The sequence below is a fragment of the Trichomycterus rosablanca genome, chromosome 1 (genome assembly GCF_030014385.1).
Source record: "Trichomycterus rosablanca isolate fTriRos1 chromosome 1, fTriRos1.hap1, whole genome shotgun sequence".
Lineage (NCBI taxonomy): Eukaryota > Metazoa > Chordata > Actinopteri > Siluriformes > Trichomycteridae > Trichomycterus > Trichomycterus rosablanca.
In genome coordinates, this window is record NC_085988.1 from 85,951,372 (window position 1) to 85,978,871 (window position 27,500).

The window sequence follows — 27,500 nt, forward strand, 5'->3', positions numbered from 1 at the left end:
GTACGGTCTAGGAACACCACTACTGGACTCCAGAGCACTAAAACATGATCTGTACAGAACCCTGAGCTGCACTGCTGGACTGAATGAGAATGTTGAGGCTGGACCTCATGTCCTCTAACGTTCTTGTGGCTGAGGTCCCGTTAGTCCTGGTTTATAATCTGTGTGTGTGTTTGTGAGGGCGGAGCACTAGAGGAAGGACAGTGGTGCCAGCAGTGGTGCCAGCAGTGGTGCCAGAAGGGCGCGTCCCAAATGGAATGAGGTGTTTGTTTGTGCTGATGATCAGAAGCTCCTGAGAGGAGGAAACATGGGAGAACAAAGTGGATTAAAGCGCCGCTGCTGCTTCTCCTCCCAGCAAACACAATCTAATTCAGTCTGATAGGACATCAGTCTTCTCCTCAGAACACGCAGGAGCATCAGATCAGAGCTGCACGTCCAGCGTCACGCCCTGTTCCCAATCTTCCCTGAGTCTCTGGATTTTAGACTCTCCTTGTGTTAGAATTAAAGTCCCCCCCCACACACAGACACACACCTTCTGTGTTCCCTAATTCTCACTTCTTTAGGTTCCAGGGTTCCCAGGTTCAGGTGTTTCTACTGGCAGTCTTCCTGATCCGGGTGTTTGTTTTATTATCAAGTTTGTATTACAAACACGTTAAACATAAATGCATTTATTGATATACAGTGTATCACAAAAGTGAGTACACCCCTCACATTTCTGCAAATATTTCATTATATCTTTTCATGGGACGACACTATAGACATGAAACTTGGATATAACTTAGTCAGTGTACAGCTTGTATAGCAGTGTAGATTTACTGTCTTCTGAAAATAACTCAACACACAGCCATTAATGTCTAAATAGCTGCAACATAAGTGAGTACACCCCACAGTGAACATGTCCAAATTGTGCCCAAATGTGTCGTTGTCCCTCCCTGGTGTCATGTGTCAAGGTCCCAGGTGTAAATGGGGAGCAGGGCTGTTAAATTTGGTGTTTTGGGTACAATTCTCTCATACTGGCCACTGGATATTCAACATGGCACCTCATGGCAAAGAACTCTCTGAGGATGTGAGAAATAGAATTGTTGCTCTCCACAAAGATGGCCTGGGCTATAAGAAGATTGCTAACACCCTGAAACTGAGCTACAGCATGGTGGCCAAGGTCATACAGCGGTTTTCCAGGACAGGTTCCACTCGGAACAGGCTTCGCCAGGGTCGACCAAAGAAGTCGAGTCCACGTGTTCGGCGTCATATCCAGAGGTTGGCTTTAAAAAATAGACACATGAGTGCTGCCAGCATTGCTGCAGAGATTGAAGACGTGGGAGGTCAGCCTGTCAGTGCTCAGACCATACGCCGCACACTGCATCAACTCGGTCTGCATGGTCGTCATCCCAGAAGGAAGCTGACGCACAAGAAAGCCAGCAAACAGTTTGCTGAAGACAAGCAGTCCAAGAACATGGATTACTGGAATGCCCTGTGGTCTGACGAGACCAAGATAAACTTGTTTGGCTCAGATGGTGTCCAGCATGTGTGGCGGCGCCCTGGTGAGAAGTACCAAGACAACTGTATCTTGCCTACAGTCAAGCATGGTGGTGGTAGCATCATGGTCTTGGGCTGCATGAGTGTTGCTGGCACTGGGGAGCTGCAGTTCATTGAGGGAAACATGAATTCCAACATGTACTGTGACATTCTGAAACAGAGCATGATCCCCTCCCTTCGAAAACTGGGCCTCATGGCAGTTTTCCAACAGGATAACGACCCCAAACACAACCTCCAAGATGACAACTGCCTTGCTGAGGAAGCTGAAGGTAAAGGTGATGGACTAAACCCAATTGAGCACCTGTGGCGCATCCTCAAGTGGAAGGTGGAGGAGTTCAAGGTGTCTAACATCCACCAGCTCCGTGATGTCATCATGGAGGAGTGGAAGAGGATTCCAGTAGCAACCTGTGCAGCTCTGGTGAATTCCATGCCCAGGAGGGTTAAGGCAGTGCTGGATAATAATGGTGGTCACACAAAATATTGACACTTTGGGCACAATATGGACATGTTCACTGTGGGGTGTACTCACTTATGTTGCAGCTATTTAGACATTAATGGCTGTGTGTTGAGTTATTTTCAGAAGACAGTAAATCTACACTGCTATACAAGTTGTACACTGACTACTCTAAGTTATATCCAAGTTTTATTTCTATAGTGTTGTCCCATGAAAAGATATAATGAAATATTTGCAGAAATGTGAGGGGTGTACTCACTTTTGTGATACACTGTATATATATATATATATATATATATATATATATATATATATATATATATATATATATATATATATATATATATATATATGTATATATATACTGTATATCTAAAGTAGTTTTCATAATAAAAATAAATACTAATATTATGAACAAAGTATGTTAATATAATAATAATAATAATAATAATAATAATAATAATAATAAATAATAATATTAAAAAATGAATATAATGGAAACACAATTATTATAAAGTTCTATGTTAATAATAAATTAAAGTTAAATACAATATAATATAATAATATAATGGAAATATGATTATTATAAATTCTAACATTATAAATAAATAAATATGTAATTGTATTAGAAATTATCAGTAATATTATATTAAATATAATAATAGTAAAATTATTTAATATATTATGGATTATTAAGAAATTATTATTATTGTATTTATTATTATTATTATCATTATTATTATTTTAATTATTTTTATTATTAACATAATTCTTATTAATTATTATTATTATTAATTGTATTATTTTTAATATCTGTATTATTGTCAGTAATATTATCCATAATCCTATATAATAATTTTAAATTATAGAATTATAAATAAATAAATACATTTATTATTATTATTATTATTATTATTAATTACTATTATTCTTTTTAAAATATAATAATCATGGAATTATATTAAATATTATGAATTATTACAATTTTATTTTATTTATTGTTTATTATTATTTAATTTTATATTTTTCATATTTTATTATCATTATTATTAATTGTATTGTTTTTAATATTTGTATTATTGTCAATATTATTATACATAATTGTGTATAATAATTTTAAATTATAGAATTATAAATAAAGAAATAAATAAATTTTATTATTATTAGTACAATTACTTAAAAATATAATAATAATAGAGTTGTATTATTTTTTTTATTATTTTATTGTTTTTTATTTTTATATATATTTTTTATTATTATCATCATCATTGTTGCCATCATTATTATTAATTATATTATTTTTAGTCTTTGTATTATTATCCATAATAATATATAATAATTTCAAATAATGGGGGCAACAATTCTAATATATTTTTCTTTTAAAAACACTCAAATAAATTAATATAATTATTATTAATAAAATCTTCACCATGTTGTGTTTTCTTTAAAAGATAAAGGAAGGAAATCACTGCACAATAATTTAATTATAAATAAAACACATAGCTATCAGGTAGCGACCTGTGTCTGATCTCATGTATCAGAAGGGGGTGTGAATACTTATCAGCAGCGCCGGTGACGATCACATTAAAATCATAATTCAGAGGATTTAAAATAAAAATCTCCTCTCGGTTACTGCGGGAAATGGCAGTTACCATGGCAACAGGGCGTCCAGGCTTATATATAGCATCACGCTTTACACATTCCAGCAGAGGAAGCCATCGTATGGGAACGTGAGACATTCAGCCAGCGAGTGAGTGAGCGAGCGGCCGCGTTCGGTTTACCGTCGTGGTTCTGATTCATTTAGGGCAGCAGGACGGGTGGGGCGGCACACGGGTCTGAGGGAAAAAGTTTGTGCACCCTTCCAACCACAAATCCCCAGAACGTCGGACCTGAAGATGTTTATAATAAATTGTGATTTTTTTACGTCTCTGCTGATGTGGTTCCGTGTCTCTCATCAGGCGTCTTTTATTCATCAGATAAGAACTAAACAAATAAATAAATCAACCTGATCGCTGATTGTAATTTAAGAAGCCCACGCTCAGCACCAGCTCCAAACACCAGTTCAAATAACAGCTCAAACACCAGCTCAACACCAGCTCCAAACACCAGCTCTTAATCAGCTCAAACCAGCTCAAACACCAACTCTAAACCAGCTCAAACACCAGTTCAAATAACAGCTTAAACACCAGCTTTAAATCAGATCTAACTTCAGCTCAAACACCAGTTCAAATAACAGATCAAACTTCAGCTTTAAACCAGCTCCAAACCAGCTCAACACCAGCTCAACACCAGCTCCAAATCAGCTATAAATCAGCTCAAGCACCAGCTCTTAATCAGCTCAAACACCAGCTCAAACCAGCTCAAACACCAACTCTTAATCAGCTCAAACACCAGATTTAAACCAGCTTTAGAAAAGCTCAGAAACCAGCTCTAAACCAGCTTTAAATCAGCTTTAAACCAGCGCAAAACCAAATTTAAACCAGCTCCAAATCAGCTCAAACACCAGCTCTAAAACAGCTTTAAATCAGCTTTAAACAAGCTCTAACACCAGCTCTAAACCAGTTTTAAACCTGCTCAGAAACCAACTCAAACACCAGCTCTAAACCAGCTCAAACACCAACTCTAAACCAACGCTGAGAGTAAACCCGAGTCTGAGCGACTCCACACACACGCTAATAATCCAATCACCATCTGATTTAACCGCTGAGCAGTTTCATCAAGTGCTCGTGTACAACACGCCGGATTAAAGCCAGCAGGACGTGAACAAATAACCTGCTGTTGAGCTCAATAACCTGTTTATCTGACCTAAAAAAAAAAACTCGGCGGAAAATTGCGGCCTCTGCTGGCTGGTCGAGGAACTGCACGGAGACGGGGAATAACGGAGAGCAGTGTGTGACCCTCCGTACGTGATACTGATCCCTGTGTGAACCCGCCCGGTGCAGGTGAAAAGAAGCGGTTGGCACTGCACACGTGTCTTAAGTACGGCCCTCCTCATATGACTAGATTAGGAGAATAATATAGAATAACACCCGTGCATCGTTTATTGCACATTCAGCTCAACACCAGCTCCAAACACCAGTTCAAACACCAGCTCCAAACACCAGCTCAAACACCAGCTCCAAACACCAGTTCAAATAACAGCTCGACATCAGATCAAACTTCAGCTTTAAACCAGCTCAACCACCTTGAAACCAGCTTAAAACCAGCTCAAAACAGCTCCAAACACCAGCTTAACATCAGATCAAACTTCAGCTCTAAATCAGCTCAAACACCAGCTTTAAATCAGCTCTAAACCAGCTCAAAACCAAATCTAAATCAACTCTAAATCAGCTATAAACCAGTTTTAAACCAGCTCAAACACCAGCTCCAAATCAGCTCAACACCAGCATTAAATCGGCTTTAAACCAGCTTTAAACCAGCTTTAAACCACCTCAAACACCAGCTCTCAACCAGTTTTAAACCAGCTCAAACACCAGCTCTAAACCAGCTTTTAAAAAAGCTCAGAAACCAGCTCTAAACCAGCTTTAAACCAGCTGAAAACCAAATCTAAATCAGCTCAAACACCAGCTCAAACACCAGCTTTAAAAAAGCTCAAATACCAGTTCTAAACCAGCTCAAATACCAACTTCAAATCAGCTATACACTAGCCCAAAACCAGTTTTAAATCATCTCTAAACCAGCTCAAATATCCACTCTATACCAGCTTAAACACCAGCTCAAACACCAGCTCTAAACAAGCTCAAACACCAAGACGTAAGTATTAATGATAAAATATTAAATGATAAAATGGGAGAACCGTATCGAGCAATTCATGCATGAGTCGCCATTGGTGCTTGGAAGCTGTCAAAGATCAATGTTCAAGGTGCAATAGGAACGTCCCGCTAACTGAAATGGAAGTGATTGTTGAAGTAATCAAGCACACAAACAATTGAGATACATTTATTATCCCCTTTAGTGCTGTAGACCCTGACCATGGAGGGCCATATCTAAGACACGCGTGTCCCTCCGACCGCTTCTTTTCCCCTGCACGGTTCACACAGGGATCAGTATTGCATAGGTAGAGTCACGCACTGCTCTCCGTTATTCACTTTTTCTGTGTAGTTCCTCAACTAGCCAGCAGAGGTCGTAATCGCAGCAGTGATGAGGAAACGTTAGCCAATCGTATCTGAGAGTTAACACCGAGTGCTCCCCAATTGTCTCCCAGACTAGTCGTTTCTAATTCACTTGATTGAACGCTGACCAAGGATCACCTGACCCTAGTTTACTGTTTATTTCCAGTGTGTGTTTGTAGCGCCCCCTGTTGGTGACGCACCCTTGGCTCTAATAAAAATTGATGCGCGGGTCATTTCTCTGAATAGCACCAAGGTTCTAACAAGCCTGAACGGAACCAGTTAAAGATCCAGAATCTCTGCTCTGCTACCGGTCAGCTGGGCGCCCCCTACAGGCACATTTGGCCGCTAGTCTGCTGGGTGGGAAAAGACGGGACTAAAAAGTTATATACTAACTTTAAATTATAAATCATATGTTAGTGTATGATGTAATAAATCTTATATAATGTTCGTGTGTGATGTAATAAATCTTATATAATGTTCGTGTGTGATGTAATAAATCTTATATAATGTTCGTGTGTGATGTAATAAATCTTATATAATGTTAGTGTGATGTAATAAATCATATATAGTTTGTGTATGATGTAATAAATCATATATAGTTTGTGTATGATATATATAAAGTTAGTATATGATGTAATAAATCATATATAATGTTCATGTGTGATATATATAATGTTAGTATATGATGTAATAAATCATGTATCATGTTACTGTGTTCTCCGAATAGCACAAAGGTTCTAAGAAGCCTGAATGGAAGGACGGCGTGTCGGAAGAATATACCCTCCTCGTACGCCATCGGGGTCTCCAGTGCAGGAAGAGGAACTGGCTACGACTAAACTGAAGGTGACTGAAGGTCACAGGACCAAGTCATGCTAAAAGGATGCACTTTAAACCCTCCGGAGAGGACTGAGTCCCGACTTCACTCCCACTTCACTTTATTTCCATTCAGCTGTTTATCAGAAACCATACGGCGCTGAATTTTAGCGAGCAGGTGAACGCAGCACAGGTGATGAATAATGCATCCCGTCTCTGCGCCGCTCATCAATCCCGCGAGAGAGGGCACGGCGGGCGGGTAAATAAAGCACAGACGCGCGGGTAAAAAGCGCTGACTCCGGAACAGCTCGCCGCTCCACGTGAGGTGCGTCGCGTGCCCGACCGGAGCGCTCGACGGGGCGTACGGGGGGTACGGGGCGCTCGCTGAAGGTCTGCTCGAGGACAAAAGCTCCTGATTGGCTCGGGGTTCAGTACCAGAGCATCGAGCGGATCCGCCGCTCATCAGCGCTCATTATCATAACCACGTCTGATTGATTATTGTGATTAGAACAAGCGCTCTGATTGGCTGACGGACGGGAAAATAACACGATACGCTGAGGAGCGCGACTCGATCAGGATCGGATCTGATTAACCTCTCAAACTCAATCTCAATCTCTACAGGAGCGAATCTGCAGGTCTCAGGTGATGCTTACAAGCTCGCGTGAGACGCTTAGCTCATATTTTATTCACATCCAGCGTATTTTAGCATGAAATGTACAGTAAATATTCAAAAGTATTGGGACGTTCCTTCTAATTACCGAATTCACGTGTGTGTTCCAGCCACAGCAGTTACTAACAGGTGTAATAAATTACATTTACTTATTTCCGGCATTGAGCAGATGCTGTTATCCAAAGAGACTAACAGTTTACAATCTGAGCAATTGAGGGTTAAGGGCCTTGCTCAAGGGCCCAACAGTGGCAACCTGGCAGTGGTGGGGCTTGAACCAATGACCTTTTGATTACTAGTCCTGTACCTTAACCACAGGCTACAAATTGTATTAAATTATTCATACAGTATAAAGGAAATAAAATGCTTCCGACGCGAGTGAGCTCCTGGATGAAAGCTCTGGGACGAACCGGAACACCGACTGATCGATCAGCGCCCAGCCATAAAAGCGCTGCCATCACAAATTCCCCCACACAGACACGTCGTTCCAGCTGAAAAGATCACACAGACGTCGCTCTGTTTAAAACTGGGGCGTCCGACGAGCTGGCGGTCAGGCATCCCAATACTTTCGACATCACTTCTGACATTCAAACCAGCAGCGTCCACAGATTTGTGTCCAGTTCCGTTATTAATCCTCAGATCTGTCTAAAATCTCAAGGTCATTTAAAGGTCATTCAAAATAAAACGAATTAAAATTCTATTTTAATTCATATTTCCTGAACTCACTATTTTTAAATAAAATCAAGTGTTGAAGATTTAAAGACGTTCCAGAAATAATCAGTCACATCGTTACACCAATTCACAATGATCTAGGATGTTATACTGGTAAAAAGGGAATGACTGTAAACAAACAAGCTGCTCCTTGAAGAAAAAAACTCGACCTGATACCCTCCTTAATCCCAGAGGAGATTAAATAAAAGAACCAGTACAAACAGGTCTGATATAACTGGAGTTAAACTCGCCCACAGCGGCTCTCTGGCTGAAGGTAACAGCTCGGGTTTCTTTCCAACCTTGGCAGGAGACCAGTGATCCATCTACTGTTAAACAGGCACAGAGATTCACCCGCTCTGATGGATTATATAGTGTAGTTTGTATAGTGAATGTGATGTAATAAATAATATATAATTTGTGTATCAAATATAATGTTAGTGTGAGAAATCATATATAATTTGTGAATGATGTAATACATGATATATAGTTTGTGTATCATATATAATGTTAGTGTATGATGTAATAATTAATATATACTTTGTATATGATATATAAAGTTAGTGTATGATGTATGAAATTATATATAAATTGTGTATGATGTAATACATGATATATAGTTTGTGTATCATATATAATGTTAGTGTATGATGTAATACATGATATATAGTTTGTATATGATATATAAAGTTAGTGTATGATGTATTAAATTATATATAATTTGTGTATGATGTAATACATGATATATAGTTTGTATATGATATATAAGGTTAGTGTATGATGTAATAAATTATATATAATTTGTGTATGATGTAATACATGATATATAGTTTGTATATGATATAGAAGGTTAGTGTATGATGTAATAAATTATTTATAATTTGTGTATGATGTAATACATGATATATAGTTTGTATATGATATATAAAGTTAGTGTATGATGTATTAAATTATATATAATTTGTGTATGATGTAATACATGATATATAGTTTGTATATGATATATAAGGTTAGTGTATGATGTAAAATTATGTATAATTTGTGTATGATGTAATACATGATATATAGTTTGTGTATCATATATAATGTTAGTGTATGATGTATTAATTAATATATACTTTGTTTATGATGTAATACATGATATATAGTTTGTATATGATATGTAAAGTTAGTGTATGATGTATTAAATTATATATAATTTGTGTATGATGTAATACATGAAATGTACTGTAGTTTGTATATGATATATAAGGTTAGTGTATGATGTAATAAATTATATATAATTTGTGTATGATGTAATACATGATATATAGTTTGTATATGATATATAAGGTTAGTGTATGATGTAATAAATTATATATAATTTGTGTATGATGTAATACATGATATATAGTTTGTGTATCATATATAATGTTAGTGTATGATGTAATAATTAATATATACTTTGTTTATGATGTAATACATGATATATAGTTTGTATATGATATATAAAGTTAGTGTATGATGTATTAAATTATATATAATTTGTGTATGATGTAATACATGATATATAGTTTGTATATGATATATAAGGTTAGTGTATGATGTAAAATTATGTATAATTTGTGTATGATGTAATACATGATATATAGTTTGTGTATCATATATAATGTTAGTGTATGATGTAATAAATTTGTCGTTGTTATTAATAATCACTGTACGTCGTTTGTTTGATCCCCTTCCGCCCCCCTCGTTACTGTTATTAGCTTAGCCGCGTATTTCATCTCCTCTTTTGTTCGCTGACAGCGAGCTAATGACTGAGACAAATGCTGTTTGACCTCTGACCTCTGACCCTTGATTATCCGCGGCCACTTTCAGCGTGGGTGTAATTCTGTGATCCCTGATTAGCCGCGTTCTGTTCCGGTTCCCCCGCCGTCTGTTAGCTGTCTGTGCTGTGTTAGCTAGACACGACCTGAGCGTCAGCCGCTGCGGAAGCAGTATTTCTAATGTACTTAGGATTAGCTGTTAGCATCTTTTTGCTAAAATAGCGTCAGTCACTGCTGCCTCATCATCACCCCACTACTGCCACATCATCACCCCACTACTGCCACACCTTCACCCCACTACTGCCTCATCATCACCCCACTACTGCCACACCTTCACCCCACTACTGCCACATCATCACCCCACTACTGCCACATCATCACCCCACTACTGCCTCATCATCACCCCACTACTGCCACACCTTCACCCCACTACTGCCACATCATCACCCCACTACTGCCTCATCATCACCCCACTACTGCCACACCTTCACCCCACTACTGCCACATCATCACCCCACTACTGCCTCATCATCACCCCACTACTGCCACACCTTCACCCCACTACTGCCACATCATCACCCCCCTACTGCCACATCATCACCCCACTGCTGCCTCATCATCACCCCACTACTGCCACACCTTCACCACACTACTGCCACATCATCACCCCACTACTGCCACATCATCACCCCACTGCTGCCTCATCATCACCCCACTACTGCCACATCATTACCCCACTGCTGCCTCATCATCACCCCACTACTGCCACATCACCCCACTGCTGCCTCATCATCACCCCACTACTGCCACATCATCACCCCACTACTGCCACATCAACCCACTACTGCCACATCATCACCCACTGCTGCCTCATCATCACCCTACTACTGCCACATCATCACCCCACTGCTGCCTCATCATCACCCCACTACTGCCACATCACCCCACTACTGCCACATCATCACCCCACTACTGCCACATCATCACCCACTGCTGCCTCATCATCACCCCACTACTGCCACATCATCACCCCACTATTGCCTCATCATCACCCACTGCTGCCTCATTTTCACCCCACTGCTGCCACATCATCACCCCACTGCTGCCACATCATCACCCCACTACTGCCTCATCATCACCCCACTACTGCCACATCATCACCCACTGCTGCCTCATCATCACCCCACTGCTGCCACATCATCACCCCACTGCTGCCTCATCATCACCCCACTACTGCCACATCACCCCACTACTGCCTCATCATCACCCCACTACTGCCACATCATCACCCACTGCTGCCTCATCATCACCCCACTGCTGCCACATCATCACCCCACTGCTGCCACATCACCCCACTACTGCCACATCATCACCCCACTGCTGCCACATCACCCCACTGCTGCCACGTCATCACCCCACTACTGCCACATCATCACCCCACTGCTGCCACATCATCACCCCACTACTGCCACATCATCACCCCACTGCTGCCACATCATCACCGCACTACTGCCTCATCATCACCCCACTGCTGCCTCATCATCACCCCACTGCTGCCACATCACCCCACTACTGCCACATCATCACCCCACTGCTGCCACATCACCCCACTGCTGCCACGTCATCACCCCACTACTGCCACATCATCACCCCACTGCTGCCACATCATCACCCCACTACTGCCACATCATCACCCCACTGCTGCCACATCATCACCGCACTACTGCCTCATCATCACCCCACTGCTGCCTCATCATCACCCCACTGCTGCCTCATCAGGGTCCCAGAGTTGAAGGTGCTCTAGCAGTTCAGGACCAATAGCTGAACTGTGCTGGGGATTTTAGATGTCCAAAAGTATTTGGACACCAGATCATGAGCTTGTTGGATTTTGGGTTCCAAAACTATTGAGTTGCATCTACTTGTAGCTAGAACAACCTCCATTAAGAACTTGATTTGTGCCCTAAACAGCATCAATAAGGCAAGAAGGCCTGACTCACAGTCAGTGTGCCAATGCATCCCAAAGGTGTTTAATTAGAACAGACCACTGGACCTCCTCCATTCCGTACCAAAGAATCCCTCAGTATCAGGTGCTGCTCAGTACTAATCAACTAATTGCCTGATCCACGGCGAGGAGAGGAATCTGATTGGCTGTTGGACTAAAACGAGGTTGACAGATATTCCTCACGACTGAAACAACAGCTGGGGGGTAACAAGGCGTAACGAATCTGCCCCATCCTGCCTCCACCATCCCCCTCCCCGTCTATCTGCCATCAGTTCCGTCTGTCTGTTCACTGACGTGCGACTGTAAACACCCACCTGAACCTCACCGGCGCATCAGTATTTACATTTATTATCTCTGCAAATACTCTCGTCCATATTTATTATAATAACATGAACACAGTCAATAAAACCTCGTCTTTATACACCGTATCTGGTCGCTTACACTGATGAGCCACAACATTCAGCAGCACTGGTGCACATGAGGGTGAGCGATTATTATTGATTTATTAATATTATGTACTTATTACATTTTATTTATTCATTATTATTTATTGTTTATTTTTATTTACTTATCATTATTAATTTATTACATTCATTGATGTACTTATTATCATATATTAATGGATTTATTTAAATTTTTTTAACATTTAATAACATTAATAACAAATAATAAAATTATTATTTTATTTATTTTATTTATTACTATTAATTATTTTTTTATATTTATTGTTTTATTTTATTATTTTATTCATTAATCAATTTATTTTATTTATTGACATTACTTATTTGTTTATTTCCATTATTAAGTAAATGTATTAATTTATTAATTTATTTTGTACACATTATTACCAATATTCATTTAATTAATATTATCTTCATTAATATTATTTACTTGTTTAAATAACTAATTAACATAATTTATTATCATTTGTTCATTTATTAAAATTATTTTTTAATATTGTTTTAATAAGCATTATTTATTTACCATTAATTTATTATTATTTTTTAAACAAAATGCATTTATTTATTAACATTATTTATTAATAGAATTATGTATTTCTTCATTAATATTATTTATGACAATAATGAATAAAATACTTATTTTGTCTATTAATTTTAAACATAATTTATTTTTATTAAAATATTCATTGTTTTTATTAACAATATTAATTAATTTATTTAAATATTAATTTATGTATTAATATTATTTATCAAATTTATTAATAATTTAAATATTTTATTTATTTATTTTAACATAATTTATTTTTATTAAAATATTTATTGTTTTATTAACAATATTAATATATTTATTTAAAGGTATATTGACATTATTTACATTGTTTATTACAATTATTAATTAAATGTATTTATTTATAAATTTTTTATACACATTATTACCATATTAACATTATTCATTTATTTAATATTATTATATATTACCATTATTAAATCATTAGTTACTTATTTATTGTTTATAAGCATTAAGACTAGTTGAGAATAAGATAAATAAATAATATAATAAACGTGGTTAATGTTCGGTTTGAACCTTCGTATCTGATCTGAACTGAGCCGGATTTAATAAAAATGAACAGAGTTAAAATCTCAGTCCGTGCCGGGTGTCTCTGCGCCCCCCCCCGTAAGCCCCGCTGGCCGCGTCTCAAATGTAATTTGTGTCTCGGCGGTGACTTATGTTCTGTTTAATGCCGGACGAGCGGCTAAAGCAGGAATAAGAGGGAACAGAGCGGCCCGTGGGTTCTGAGTCCATCAGCAACAAGGACGAACCGGGAGAGAAGAACAAGCCGTCACTTACCGAGAGCGCCGGGGGTTGTGGAGGGGGTGGAGGGGGTAGACTACAGGGTCAGACAGGGGAACGGGTGCCAGATACACACATACAGAGGGTACGAGGACAGCAGCAGAGATCATGAGATGAGATGGTACATAGCCAATAGTATGTAGACGCCTCCTGTACGTATGTTTCAGAACGTTCCAACGGTTCCAACATGGTCCATAAAGTCCTGGTGAGGAGGAACCTCAGAGCTCTGAGTTCTGCCTCATTTAACACTTGTGAGATGAATCAGAACACCATCTGTGAGTCAGGCCATCAGTTCCTGACCTTACGAATGCTCTTCTGACTAAATAGGCACACGGGAGCTCCAAAACAGAACAGTGATGCCTACGGTTTTGAATTAGGTTGCCAAACAAGCTCATCATGAGGCGTCCACATACTTTTGGCTATATACACATTGTTTACATTCTAGTAGGTGGATTTAACACCCATCAGTACTCACAGATTAGGGATGCATTGTTAGATTGTTATTACGTTGCTCTGTCATGACAGAGCAGAGATAAACACACTCAAGCTCAGAGTATAAAATAAGCTGTACAGCAACAGCGCCCCCTACTGTACGTACTTGTGTTATGTAACAAGGTGGGCAGTGCCACGGTGTCGCCCCACACCTACAGGAATGAACAATGAACCCAAGTGCAGGTTAGAAAAACACCAAGGCTAAAAAAAGGAACGCTCCGAACTAGTCGGATTCAAGATTCAGGATTCAGGACTTCCCTTCAGTGTGTAACTACGAGGCTAAGGACCTAAGGCTTGAGGACTCCACCGAACCACAGCGAGAGTCATAATCGCCACTAGAGGGAGATTCGGAACAGTGCTGATTCTACATGCAAGCTACATGAAAACCCATCCAGAATTATAGAGGAACACGGTTGTGGTGGTGTGAAGGTTTGGGGGTGCTTTGCTGCTTCAGGATCTAGTGAACGTGAGGTCATCTGTCCATGAGCTGAAGCTGTAGCATTTACAGAGGTGATGTACTGCAGTTCCTCAGGAATCATTCTGTTTGCCAACAAAGGAGCTGGCAAGTCTGAGAGTGATAAACCGTAATATATAGAAACACTTTCACCTGGAGCAAATTATTTAACACTCTTAAGGAGCAATTAAAATAAAGCAAAACACGAATCATCTGCACCTCTGTGCTCCCTCTTCTGGTTGAAATGGCAATGCAGAAGGACACGACAAATTAGGAACTCATTGTTAGATTTTTATTCTCTGCCATGACAAACTGGAGATAAACACACGCAATCTCAGAGAGTAAAAAAAGCTGTACAATATGTTAAGTTTATGGACGACACAGTGGAGGATCCATATTGTTTTGGGGCTGCTTTACTGCTCCTGGGACTGATTATCAGAACATTTTAGAGCCAAATGTGCTTCCAAGTGGAACAAAATGGGTCCTACAGCAGGATAACGACCCTGAGTGCACGTCCAAAAGTACAGAAACATGGACAGTGACGAGTCCTGGAAAAGGAACCCTGCAAAGGTTCCAGATCTTTAGAGAACCGGCGTGGAAGAAGCCACCAGCAGGACTGCAGCAAGAAGCTTAGAGATGCTCAAAAAAAAAAAACGTATTTGGGAAGAGCGCTTCTAATTTTGTCCATATTCTAATGATACAAAAGGTGCATGTCCACTTATTTTCATGACGGTCTCTGAGAAAGAGCAGGTTTGCCAACAAAGGAGCTGGCAAGTCTGGGAGAGAAAGTAACCCTGATATATGGAAGAGCTTCAACCTGGAGCAAATTAACGCTCATGAGGAGCAATTAAGAGAAACCAAAACATGAATCTGCGCCTCCGTGCTCCCTCTGCTGGCCAAAATGGTGCTCAACAGCCATAATAACTCTCTAAATAACCTACTAGCTGAGGTGTTCGTGGTGATAGATAGAAAGATCCTATATTAGCATATAAAGTACATCTCATAAATATGCTAATTAACGTATGCAGATGAGTCCTTGGGACGTTTAGGAAGGACACTGCGGCGCACCTGACCAGTTATGACCTTAAGAGCTTAAGGGAATGAGACGAGGCCGAGCCAGTCAGTAATGAATAAATGAACAAATAAATAAACCACGTCCAGTGCTGTAAAGAAGTAATCACACCCCTCACTTAATAAACAGTCGCACCCTGAGCTTGGTTTTTAAATAGCTCTGATGATATAAAGCTTGCTCGACTGTGGTCGGTGCACTAGCTTGTTTTGGCCAAAACTTGCCTAAACAAACCACAATCCTTCTGGGAAACGTTCTATGGACAGATGGAACCAAACTGGAGCTTTATGGAAATGCAAACAAGCGTTATGTTTATAGATGACAAAACAAAGTGCAGGAAACATGCTGGAGGATCCATAATGTTTTGGGGCTGCTTTGCTGCTTCTGGGACAATGGACTAATAATAATAATAATAAAAATAATAAAAATAATAATAATAATAAAAAATAATAAAAAAATAATAATAATACATATAATAATCACATTATAAACATAAATAATAATAATAAAGATAATTTTAATAATAATAATATTAATAATAATAATAAAGATAATAATAATAATAATAGTAATAATAATATTAATAATAATAATAAAAAAATAAATAAAGATAATAATAAATATAATAATAAAGATAATAATAATAATAATAATAATAACAGTAATAATAAAATAATAATAATAATAATGATAATAATTAATAATAATAATAATAATAGTAATATTAATAATAATAGTTCTTCTGTTTATAGACAACAAAATAAAGTGCCCATATCTACAGAAAACATGATGAAGGATTCATAATGTTTTGGGGCTGCTTTGCTGCTTTTATGACTGAAGGCTTTAAACATGTTACAAGACAAGGAATAATAATATTATTAATAATAATAATAATAATAATAATAATAGTAATAAATAAATAAATTAATAAATAAAAATACATTATAAAAATAAATAATAATAATTATAATAATTAATAATTTTATTATTATTATTATTATTATTCATTACTTATTCAATGTCATTATGTAATCTGAGAACTGGCCTCGTTGTTGTTTACATTCTAGTAGGTGGATTGAGTATCTGTCAGCACACTCAGGGTGTTAGATTTACACACAGATTAGGAACGTATTGTTAGTTATTCTGTTGCTCTGCCATGACAGAGCGGAGATAAACACACTCAAGCTCAGGTTAGTTACAGCAACAGCGCCCCCTTGTGACCTGCATTATGCATTCGCATCTGTTCTGTATTTGGACCTGACGTTGCTTGGAATTTCTTGTTTTAAACACATCCCTTTTACCCAAAAGTTTATGGACGCCTGACCATAAGCACACCATGGGCATCATGGTCAAATGGGCACCACTCTCAAAGATTTTGGAGTGTGTGTGTGTGTGTGCAGATTTGTGCCCATTCGGCCAAACTGCATCTAAAAGGTAAGGCACTGATGTTGGCAGGAACACCAGGATCACAGGCAGCATTCATCCCAATTGTGTTCCTATGTGTCCAAATACTTTTGGGCTCGAAAGTGCCAAACATCCAGCGCTCTGTGTGTGTACGAGTACTGTATAAGATGGTTAAACACCGTGACATTTAACACCGCCGTGGTTCACAAGAAAGGTGTGTTAGGTTTAGTCATTTCCGAAACCGACCACACACACACACACACACACACACACACACACACACACACACACACTGCTATGGACTCAAGACAACAGCAGGCATTAAGCAAACAAAAGCACAACGTCAATAGAGCGGCTGCCAGAGTCACTCATTAACTATTAATGACGGCACAGCTGGACACACACACACACACTGTAACCCTCCTCCAAAAAGAATCAATAAATAAAATCCCAATAAATCCAGACCTCTCCTCACATCATCTACATTTACTTCAGAGGTATACAATTACTGACAGTAGGTCACATGATCCTCGCCTGTTTGCTCCAAAAATGGAGACAAAATGGAGACAGAACAAGACCTCTGAGCGTCCCTGATCCAACAGTCCTAAACGTTATGATGAGATGAGAACAGGAGCCCCTCATGGAACAGGACGTGGTGGAAATAGGAGCGTGAAACGTGGTGAAGAAACCATGTACAACATCTGATGAACTTCAGGCTGAGCTGGAGACGTCTGGAGTGATGGGTTCACTCCGTACCCTACACCCCACATCCAACACAACAGCTCTGTAGGTGAAGAACCAAGGAGAACCTCGGATTGACTGAACTTTGCCAAAACAAACCACAATCCTTCTGGAGCTTTTAGGGAACGCAAACCAGCGTTATGTTTATAGCCGACAATGGAATAATAATAATAATAATAATAATAATAATAATAATAATAATAATAATAATAATAATAATAATAATAAATACATTATAAATAATAAAAATAAAAATAAATACTTTATAAATAATTATAATAATAATAATAATAAATACATTACAAATAATAAAAATAAATACTTTATAAATAATAATAATAATAATAATAATAATAATAATAATAATATTAATAATAAATACATTATAATTATAATACAATATAATACATTATCAGTGACCTTGAGCTTGGTGAAAGGCTCTATATGAGTTGAACTTATTATTATTATTATTATAAATAATAAAAATAAAAATAAATACTTTATAAATAATAATAATAATAATAATAATAATAATAATAATAATAATAAATACATTATAAATAATAAAAATAAAAATAAATACTTTATAAATAATAATAATAATAATAATAATAATAATAATGTCTATAAATGACAAAATAAAGTGCACTCTGTCTACAGTAAAACCCAGTGGAGGACATTTTAGAGCCAAATGGGTCCTACAGCAGATAACGACCCCAAGCACACGTCCAAAAGTTAATATTTTTAAAAACTTAAATAAATAAAACATAAAATTGGAGTGACTGAACCAAAACAAACCACAATCCTTCTGGGAAACGTTCTATAGACAGAGGGAACCAAACTGGAGCTTTTTGGGAACGCTTTTAATCCTGTCCATATATTAATGATACAAAGTTGGTGCATGTCCACTTACTAAACAATCAAGGGTGCCTGAAATTGTTTCAAAAGTTTGTGCACCCCTGGTGTAATCAGTTGTTTCGTTGACGTTCTATCGTTCTTGATTCTCAAGCTGTGGTGCAGGAGCAGTTCTAATTTTGAGAAATACATGAGCTTTGACCTTCAGCCAACCGTTTGGGGAAGGCCCATCCCTGCTCCAGCCTGACGTTCCCGCTGAGGACAGAGTTCGACTACGAGCGTGTCTGATATGGAGGAACTCCAGGAGCTTTCGAACAGAGCACCGATGACTTCAGTGAACACTTTCGGGATCAATTGGAATATCGACTGTGAGCCAGGCGTGATCCATCCTGCCGATGCTTCCACGATCCAGTGTGTGTGTGGAGGAACACAACCAATCCTGGCTTACAGAGGAGAGGATTCAGACTCTTCTTCAGGGTTTGGCTACGAGGCTAAAGACCGAAAGCTTGAGGACTCCACCGAACCACAGCGAGAGTCGCTACCTCCAAATGAGAGGAAACTCCAAACTCATTGAGAACTTTATAGGAACAAAGTTATGGGGTTGTGATGGTTTGGGGGTGCTTTGCTGCTTCAGGACCTGGAGAACGTGAGGCCATCTGTTCATGAGCTGAACGTGAGGCCGAAAGTATTCGGACACCGTTTCAAAAACAAACACCATTAAAACAGACTGACTAGACAGTCAGAACAGGCGCTCTTCCTTCGAGTGTGTCTGTGGGAATTTGTGCCCGTTCAGATGAAAGACGACAGCGTGTCTGTGTGTACGGCTGAGCGCTGATCGATCGGTCGGTGTTCCGGTTCATCCCAGAGCTGTTAGGTGGGGCTGAGGTCAGAGCTCTGAGCCGGACACTGGAGCTTCTTTAAACCAACGCATGCTAGAACAGGGAAGGACCTTCCCTAAACTGTTTGACGTGTGAAGCATATTTGATACCCCATACACACACACACACACACACACCGATGCTGCTTTCAAGGAACAAGAATAAGTGTGTGTGTGTGGAAGGTACAGGAGGAAAGAAATCGTTTATTCATGCGCTGAACTGAAGTCCCAGGAGTGTGTTCCCAAAATAGAACACACACACACACACACACACACACACACACACACACACACATACACACACACACACACACATACACACACACACACACTTCCCCCCAGTCTCTCCACATCACTTCAAAGCTCCGCCGAACCACCGTCATGAATCCACAGGACCAAACACGACCTACATTCAGTCTCACTGCTGTACACACCAGCAGCACAGGGATGAAAAATAAGTGGGGCTTGAACCAACAACCTCATTCAGCTCATTCAGTTAAAGGAGTCCGATATCCCAAACGTGTACAGTAGGAGCGAGGTCAGGACTTACGTCTTTACTAAACTTGCTTTGTGCACAGGGGCGGGCGGAGTCACGCTAGATAAAAGAAGGAGGACCATCCCTAAACTGTTACCCCTCGCTGGCTGAGGAGAGCCGAGACTATCACGCGTCCCCCTCCTCCAGTCCCCCCAGGCGCAGGGTCTCACAGATTAGCGATGCACCAGGCTCGGCGTATTTGGACGTCTGATGGATTATAAATCCCAGGTGTTCAGGTTTTCTCTGTACTGTTTTATCTGTTAATAATATTATGTACAGTAGAGGGTAAAATACCTCAAATCCTTCTGATTATTATTATGATTATTTAAAAAAGTGACAAGCCTCGACCTGTCCATGCTCATAAAACACTAGACCTTTCATAAATGCTTCTTTTATTCCGGGGTGTGACTGCATGTCAATTTTTTTACTAAAAAAAATTTACATAAACAAATAAATAAATGAAAACAAATACATTACAAATAAATAAAACAAATGAATAAATATAAATAAATAAATATTAAATATGAAATAAAACTGTTATAATAAATAAATATTAATAAATAAATAAACAATAAAATAAATATTACATAAATATAAATACATGAACACAAATAAAACAAATGAATAAATATTAATAAATAAATATTAATAAATAAACGAAAATACATATAAATAATGCATAAATGTAAATACATTAACATAGATACAATAAATAAATAAATACATAAAAAATAAATTAATGAATATAAATGAATACATAAAAATAAATGTAAATAAACGCTATATGTAAAATAAACACATGAAAATAAATAAATAAACAAAAATAAAGACTTTTATATATAAAACACTATAAAAATTAATACATAAAATAAATAAATATAAAAATAAAATAAAACAAATTAATGAATGTAAATAAATACATAAATAAATAAATATAACGCCTGTATGAAAAATATAAATAAAGAAAGAAATACATTAAAAAAAAAATAAATATAAATGAAGACTATATATAAAACAGTATATAAAATTAATACATGAAAATAAATATAAATAAATACATAAAATGAATAAATACATAAATAAAAATGAATTTAACATAAATAAATCATTAAATATTTTGTTTTTATTTTATTTTATTATAATTACAGATTAAGGTTCCGTTTTTATCAGCTCTGTTCTTTAATCTGTTCATTGACCAGCCTGAACGTTCTAAACGTGAGTGAGTGTTTTTATTTATAATGTTTATACAGACACACAATAGAATTTCTACACTAATAATAAAATGATAGAATATTATCAGAATGACACAAATCCACCTAATGACACGAGTTCTTCTGAACATCCATCAGTACATAAAGCGTAAACACTCGCTCTGCTTTTCCTTCCTCCTCCAGCGCTCTGTGTCGTGTCCTTCCTCCATCCATCACTTCCTCCATCCATCACTTCCTCCATCCATCACTTCCTCCATCCATCAGAACATCCATCCATGCATGAAGAGACGAGGAGGAGCAGTGTGTGACCTGTTACCATCCAACATTTCAGATCATACACCACCTCCTAACATCTCTCCTCCACACACATCCAACATCTAATCCTGCACAAATGAGCACCAAACCTCACTGAACCTCACCAAAACATCTCCAAAACCCACCGAACCAAACCAAACCTTACTGAAACTCACTGAATCATCTCCAAACCTCACCTAACATCTCTCCTCCACAAACATCCAACATCTAATCCTGCACAAATAAGCACCAGACCTCACCGAAACATCTACAAAACCCATCAAACCTCACCGGACCTCTCCGAAACTCACAGAGCCTCAACAAAACAAACTAAAACCCACCGAACCTCACCAAATCTTACAAAAGCATCTCCAAAACTCACCTCACCAAACCTCACCAGGCCCACTGAAACTCCCCGACCTCACCGAAACTCCCCGAAACCAAACCTCACCAAAACTCACCACAGCTCACCAAAACATCTTCAAAACCCACCGTACCTCACTGGACCTCACCGAAAAATCTCTTCTCCACACATATCCAACATCTAATTCCTGTAGAACTGAGCACCAAATCTCACCTGATCCTCACCGAATCTCTCCGAACCATCTCCAAAACTCACTGACCCATCCCTGAAACACACCGAGCCTCACTAAGCCTCACCAAAACGTATAGAAACCTCACCAAATCTCACCGAATCTCACCAAACCTCACCAAAAATGACTAAAACTTACCAAACCTCACCAAAACTCACCACCACAACCTCCACACACATCTGACGTCTAATCCTGCAGGATTTAGCACCAAACCTCACCAAAGCTCACCAAAACATCTCTCCTCCACACACATCCAATGTCTAATCCTGCAGAAATGAGCATCAAACCTCACCAAAACATTTCCAAAACCCACCAAACCTCACCGGACCTCTCCGAAACTCACAGAGCCTCAACAAAACAAACCAAATCTCACCAAATCTTACAAAAGCATCTCCAAAACTCACCTCACCAAACCTCACCAGGCCCACTGAAACTCCCCGACCTCACCGAAACTCCCCGAATGTCACCGAAACTCAGTGAACCTCCCCGACCTCACCGAATCTCACCGAACCCCACTAAACCTGATCAAAACACCGAAACATCTCCAACACCCTTCACAAAATCATACCGATCATGTCTCACCAGCTTCACGTTCACCTCAGTTTACACACACACACACACACACACTCGATGATATAAAAAACCTAAAAACATCCAGTGAGTGGCAGTTCTACAGCCTGAAATGCCACCGTTCCGATTCGAGGCTTTAATAAGTCGACGTTCTTCTCTCAGAACTCACAACACGTCCAGATCGGGTTCCGCTCCTGCCAGCCTGAACCCAGAACCCTGAACCCCGGGGCTACGTTGGGCACTGGTTCACCAGTGTCGGATGATGAGAACGTTTCAGGCGACCTGGTTCTACCAGCATCACAAAGGCCACATCAAAAAGACCCAGTGCGGCACTTTTGGTGACTCAAAGTCACCACGTCCTGAGAGCCAAGAAGGTTCAAACCCGGCTTCAGGAGGGTGTTCCTAATAAAGCGCCCTCTCGTCCTATATGATTTAATATGTTTCTTCTGCTAGTTCCTTCATGCTTCGGTTCTTCTATCCTGAATCCTGAACCCTTCAGTTTCTCCACGCAGGAGAAGAACCAGAGGAACTCACAGCTCACGTTCCATCACGTGCTCTCTAAAAATAGACATTTAATATGTCATCTAATGTAACGTTCATGGTATAGAAATATTTCTAGGGTTCTTATCTTCTATAGGATTCCTTCCATCCACCTCTATATACATCCATCCATCTATGTGTGAATGAATGAATGAAGATGAGCACCATGGAACCTACAACCATCTAAAAAAATAATCTAGGTTTTTAATAATGCTTCTGATCTCAGGAGAAGCTTTTCTTTACGTTTCTATAAATCCAGAAATGTAATAATTCACACTTTTTTTCTTTGATCCTAAAGTCTGTCAATCCTTCCATCCATCCATCCATCCATCCATCCATCCACGAAGAGCCGTACAGGAGCAGCGTGCAAACATCTCAACCTCACGACAATTAAAACATCGGTCCGATCTTCTCCCTCGTTTCCCCATCATCCCCTCCACCTCTCCATCCTCCGCCCTCCGTCCCCCCCGTCCCTAAGGTACAGTAGCACTCCCGGGTTCCTACCTGGCAGCTCGGCGTCGCCCGGTTCTCCTCACGGCGGAGACGAGGAACGAGGAACGTTGGACGGCAGGAGGACGGAGATGCACCCGTTCATCTACATCCACATCCAGCGAGATCTGATACCCAACACTCGCTCTCTCTCTCTCTCACTCTCTCTCTTTCGCTCTCGCTCGCTCGCCCTGAGCATCACTCATCCTCATCCCGCCCACCTTTACCATCCCACCATCCCCCTCCCAGTATCCTTTGCTCTCTCTCTCTCTCCCTCTCTCTCCTGCTTATCCTACAGGTCTCTCGACCATCTCTCTCTCGTACTCGCTCTCTCTCTCTCTCATCACTGTGCCATTGTGAGCCGTGCTCTCTCGCCCATTCGCCGTCGTGCGTTGCCCTCCTTTTGTGTTCTACGAGGCGTAAAGGAGCACACACACACACACTCTCGTACACACACACACACACAATCTCGTACACACACACACACACACTCGCGCACACACACACGCGCCCGCCGTAATGTACACGCCCCTCCTCCGAAACGAGCGCCGCTTTCCCCACTTCCTCCTTTTTGTGTTTTGCTTTGTTTACCCATCTGCCCCTCCGCACCCGAAATCATCCCAAATCTGTTCCTCCCCCTCCTCCGCCCGTGCCTCCTGCTTCACCCCCTTCATACCCTCCTCCGTCCTGCTCCTTCAGCCTCCGAAAGTATGTGGACGCCACATTTTAAGGATTACGTTCAGGTGTTCAGGATGAAGCGGATGCTGAGCGGTGTGTGTGTGTGGGATCAATCACATCAAATTAATTCAATGGTTTTAATCACACACATCTAAAATCTAATCCTGCACCAGACCTCACCGAACCTCACCAGACCTCACCTTACATCTCTCCTCCACACACATCTAACATCTAATCCTGCACCAGACCTCACCGAACCTCACCAGACCTCACCTTACAGCTCTCCTCCACACACATCTAACATCTAATCCTGCACCAGACCTCACCGAACCTCACCAGACCTCACCTTACATCTCTCCTCCACACACATCTAACATCTTATCCTGCACCAGACCTCACCGAACCTCACCAGACCTCACCTTACATCTCTCCTCCACACACATCTAACATCTAATCCTGCACCAGACCTCACCGAACCTCACCAGACCTCACCTTACATCTCTCCTCCCCACACATCTAACATCTAATCCTGCACCAGACCTCACCGAACCTCACCAGACCTCACCTTACATCTCTCCTCCACACACATCTAACATCTAATCCTGCACCAGACCTCACCGAACCTCACCAGACCTCACCTTACATCTCTCCTCCACACACATCTAACATCTAATCCTGCACCAGACCTCACCGAACCTCACCAGACCTCACCTTACATCTCTCCTCCACACACATCTAACATCTAATCCTGCACCAGACCTCACCGAACCTCACCAGACCTCACCTTACATCTCTCCTCCACACACATCTAACATCTAATCCTGCACCAGACCTCACCGAACCTCACCGGACCTCACCTTACATCTCTCCTCCACACACATCTAACATCTAATCCTGCACCAGACCTCACCGAACCTCACCGGACCTCACCTTACACCTCTCCTCCACACACATCTAACATCTAATCATGCACCAGACCTCACTGAACCTCACCGGACCTCACCTTACATCTCTCCTCCACACACATCTAAAATCTAATCCTGCACCAGACCTCACGGAACCTCACCAGACCTCACCTTACATCTCTCCTCCACACACATCTAACATCTAATCCTGCACCAGACCTCACGGAACCTCACCAGACCTCACCTTACATCTCTCCTCCACACACATCTAACATCTAATCCTGCACCAGACCTCACCGAACCTCACCAGACCTCACCTTACATCTCTCCTCCACACACATCTAACATCTAATCCTGCACCAGACCTCACCGAACCTCACCAGACCTCACCTTACATCTCTCCTCCACACACATCTAACATCTAATCCTGCACCAGACCTCACCGAACCTCACCAGACCTCACCTTACATCTCTCCTCCACACACATCTAACATCTAATCCTGCACCAGACCTCACCGAACCTCACCGAACTTCACCAGACCTCACCTTACATCTCTCCTCCACACACATCTAACATCTAATCCTGCACCAGACCTCACCGAACCTCACCAGACCTCACCTTACATCTCTCCTCCACACACATCTAACATCTAATCCTGCACCAGACCTCACCTTACATCTCTCCTCCCCACACATCTAACATCTAATCCTGCACCAGACCTCACCGAACCTCACCAGACCTCACCTTACATCTCTCCTCCAAACACATCTAACATCTAATCCTGCACCAGACCTCACCGAACTTCACCAGACCTCACCTTACATCTCTCCTCCCCACACATCTAACATCTAATCCTGCACCAGACCTCACCTTACATCTCTCCTCCACACACATCTAACATCTAATCCTGCACCAGACCTCACCGAACCTCACCGAACTTCACCAGACCTCACCTTACATCTCTCCTCCCCACACATCTAACATCTAATCCTGCACCAGACCTCACCGAACCTCACCAGACCTCACCTTACATCTCTCCTCCACACACATCTAAAATCTAATCCTGCACCAGACCTCACCGAACCTCACCAGACCTCACCTTACATCTCTCCTCCACACACATCTAACATCTAATCCTGCACCAGACCTCACCGAACCTCACCAGACCTCACCTTACATCTCTCCTCCAAACACATCTAACATCTAATCCTGCACCAGACCTCACCGAACCTCACCAGACCTCACCTTACATCTCTCCTCCACACACATCTAACATCTAATCCTGCACCAGACCTCACCGAACCTCACCAGACCTCACCTTACATCTCTCCTACACACACATCTAACATCTAATCCTGCACCAGACCTCACCGAACCTCACCAGACCTCACCTTACATCTCTCCTCCACACACATCTAACATCTAATCCTGCACCAGACCTCACCGAACCTCACCGAACTTCACCAGACCTCACCTTACATCTCTCCTCCACACACATCTAACATCTAATCCTGCACCAGACCTCACCGAACCTCACCAGACCTCACCTTACATCTCTCCTCCACACACATCTAACATCTAATCCTGCACCAGACCTCACCTTACATCTCTCCTCCCCACACATCTAACATCTAATCCTGCACCAGACCTCACCGAACCTCACCAGACCTCACCTTACATCTCTCCTCCAAACACATCTAACATCTAATCCTGCACCAGACCTCACTGAACGTCAGCAAAACATCTTCAAACCTCACTGAATCATCTCCAAACCTCACCTAACATCTCTCCTCCACACACATCCAACATCTAATCTTGCACAAATGAGCACCGGATCTCACCAAAACCTCTCCAAACCTCACTGAACCTCACCGAAACCTCACCAG

General features: G+C 40.3%; 1 protein-coding gene across 2 annotated transcripts in view; it reads right to left on the reverse strand.

Moving 5' to 3' along the window:
* syt1a (synaptotagmin Ia) overlaps positions 1-27,500 on the reverse strand; it is a 253,282-nt gene that overhangs the window by 108,942 nt on the left and 116,840 nt on the right. The window contains exon 1 of one of the 2 annotated variants that reach the window (XM_063007442.1): positions 24,046-24,209. The exons of the other annotated variant lie outside the window; for it this stretch is intronic. The gene's annotated coding sequence lies outside the window, so the exon portion shown is untranslated. Of the gene's footprint in view, positions 1-24,045; positions 24,210-27,500 lie in introns of those variants that run through there. 2 annotated transcript variants of the gene reach the window in all.